Below are 3,413 nucleotides of genomic sequence, written 5' to 3'. Positions count from 1 at the left end.
AGTTGGTCTGTGATGCAGGTCCAGCCGAGGCCACAGCAGATACCTGGGATGTCCCTGCAAAGCTGTCCTGAGACGGGGCCAGGTGGCCAGGCCTTTACACCCTGTCTTAGTCATCTAGTGCTGCTATAACAGAAATACCACAAGTGAATGGCTTTAACAAAGAGAAAATTATTCTCTCACAGTCTAATAGGTTATGAGTCCAAATTCAGGGCATCAGCTCCAGAGGAAGGCTTTCTCTCTGTGTCATCTCTGGAGGAAGGCCCTTGTCATCTATCTTCCCTTGGTCTGGGAGCATCTCAGTGCAGGAACCTCAGGTCCAAAGGACCCACTCTGCTCCCGGCACTGCTTTCTTGGTGGTATGAGGTCCCCAACTCTCTGCTTGCTTCCCTTTCCTTTTACCTCTTGTAAGATAAAAGGTGGTGCAGACCACACCCCAGGGAAACTCCCTTTACATTAGCTCAGGTATGTGGCCTGAGCAAGGGTGTTACATCCCACCCTAATCCTCTTTAACCACAGGCAGAGATAATGATTTATAACTCATAGGAAAATCACAAAATGGAGGACAACCACACGTGGCCTAACCAAGCTGACACACATTTTGGGGGGACACAATTCAATCATCACACACCCCAACATTGGTCTGCCAGCGGATATGGCTGCTCGGGAAGGAGGTGTGACCTGGGGCGAGGCGGTTTCTCCAGCTCATGCAATCCCCAAAGAGAGCTATGACTGAGGGCGTTCTTAGAGCAGCCTTCAGCTATCCTTTGCTGGGGAATGGCTCCTTCCTCCTGGAGGGGGGTCTGGGTGGTGCCTCTCAGCATGCGCCAGGTTTATAAAATGATTTAGGAGGCTAGCTGCCTCAATCTCTTTGGTCTGGCATTATTAAAGATGAGCCTTGATTCTGTCGTTCGCTCGTTTTTATTCCAAAAATTATGTATAATTTATATTCCATATACATCGAGCCCCTAAAAAGCCTAAAAAGCCAGGCACTAGGCCGGGCTCTATGCATATAAAGAAAGACATGCAACAAGACGCCTGCACTCCGCGAGCCCACAGCCCGGGGAGCAGTCGGAAACGGACAGAAGGACATGCGCTGCACAACCCAGAAGCGGCTAAGCGAAGCCAGCACGGACGTGGCACAGCAGAGAGAATGCAGGGGCTGGGTTTGCAGACTCAGCAAGGCTTCACGGGGGAGGCGACTGACAGCCTGGGTCCAACCTCCATGACTTGGGTTTGCAGCCACAGGTGGCTTCTTTTTATCCATTCACACCTGGCAGAAAACTAGCTGATACAGGCCATTTGGCTCGCCTCTCTCCTCCACGGCACTGCCACCCAGATTTTGAACTTTCTGGTTTTTCACTAAGGAATCCTGGAGGCACAGTTGTTAAAGCACTGGGCTGCTAACCAAAAGGTCTCGGGTTGGAACCCATCAACTGCCCCGCGGGAGAAAGACGTAGCAGTCTGCTTCTGTAAAGATTACAGCCTTGGAACCCCTGTGGGGCAGTTCTACTCTGTCCTGTAGGATCGCTGTGAGTCGGAATCCACTCCACCGCAGTGGGTTTGCTTTTGATTTCGTTTTTCATTCTTGCACAAACCAAGGTAGTTACATTTACTACCGCTAGAGGGAAGAATTCGGTCAAAAGTGCTCCCGGCAGCTGCTCCACTTCGGGGTTTGCTTTACCGTGCTGGATTTTCCAGATGGTCGTCCCTAGGAGTCAGAATCCACTCCATGGCAACCGGCTTGGGTTGGGTTTTGGCGGAATTCTCAAAATTAAAAGAAAAAAAAACCTTTAGATCATTAAATGCAAACGATGTATATATTCATCTGCAAAAAGGGATTAAGACATTAAGCGAATATATCTTCACAATTGAAAATTACCGCTAAAAAAAAAATGAATTTTCCTAGAAAATTAACAAAACTAGAGTTTTGCCATGAGGAGTCTCTTTTCTTACTGTGCCTCTCTGCCTCCTGCCAGGCACCTAGTGTCTACCAACACTGGTAACTTACACTTAATTTTTTTTTTTTTTTTTGGTCTACAGTTTGCCTGTCCCTCCAGTTTCTCTAAGTAGTTGTCATTGGAAAGCAGAACTTGGCCAAACTACTTATATTAGAATCAGAAGGTAGGTTGGACCATCCCCACATTTTACAGATGCAAAACAAAACAAAACCCGGAATTGGGTACTCACCTCCATGGTCAACTTTCCCAGTAATTCCCTTTTGATGGGATTACAGTCCTCATTTCTTGTAAATCAGGCCCATGCTATCTCCATGCCTCACAATTTTATCCCTAGGGAAACTTATTTTATTACTTTAACATTTTTTTAGTTGAACTTTATATGAAGGTTTACAGAACAAACTAGTTTCTCATCAAACAGCACACACATTGTTGTATAACATTGGTTAACAACCCCACAACACGTAAATACTCTCCCTTCTCAATCCTGAGTTCCCTATTACCAGCTTTCCTGTTCCCTCCTACCTTCCACTCCCTGCCCCAGGGCTGGTGCGCCCCTTTAGTCTTGTTTTGTTCCACAGGCCTGTTCAATCTTTGGCTGAAGGGTGAACCTCAGGACTGGCCTCATTATTGAGCTGAAAGGGTGTCTGGGGTCCATACTCTCAGGGTTTCTCCAGTCTCTGTGAGGGCAGCAAGTCTGGTCTTTCTTTTTGAGTTAGAATTTTGTTCTACATTTTTCTCCAGCTCTGTCTGGGACCCTCTACTGTGATCCCTGTCAGAGCAGTCAGTGGGGGTAGCCGGGCACCATCTAGTTGTACTGAACTCAGTCTCGTGGAGGCCACGGTAGATGTGGTCCGTTAGTCCCTTGGAATAATCTTTCCCTTATGTCTTTAGTTTTCTTCATTCTTCCTCTCAAAGGGGTGAGACCAGCGGAGCATCCTAGATGGCAGCTCACAGGTTTTTAAAGACCCCAAATGCTACTCACAAAAGTAGAATGTAGAACATATTCTTTATTAACTCTGCATACCAATTGAGCTAGATGTTCCCTGAGACCATGGTCCCCACAGCCCTCAGCCCAGCAATTCAGTCCCTCAGGGAGCTTGGATGGGCCTATGCAGCTACCATGGGCTTACCTTGTATAGGTTGTGCTGGCTTCCCCAGTATTGTGTACTGTCTTAACCTTCACCAAAGTTATCGCTTATCTATAGTCTATTAAGTGTTTTTCCATCCCCCCGCCTTGTAAACATCAAATATTGTTTCTTTTTATATGTAAACCATTTCATGAGTTTTTACAATAGTGGTCTCATACAATATTTGTCCTTTTGTAACTGACTTATTTCACTTAGCATAATGTTCTCCAGATGCATCTATGTTATGAGATGCTTCACAGATTCATCGTTGTTCTTTAATGTTGTGTAATACTCCATTGTGTGTATGTACCAGAGTTTGTTTATCCAT

This window comes from Loxodonta africana, chromosome 15, assembly GCF_030014295.1.
Source record: "Loxodonta africana isolate mLoxAfr1 chromosome 15, mLoxAfr1.hap2, whole genome shotgun sequence".
Classification (NCBI taxonomy): domain Eukaryota; kingdom Metazoa; phylum Chordata; class Mammalia; order Proboscidea; family Elephantidae; genus Loxodonta; species Loxodonta africana.
Note: the sequence above shows the minus strand (reverse complement) of the source record.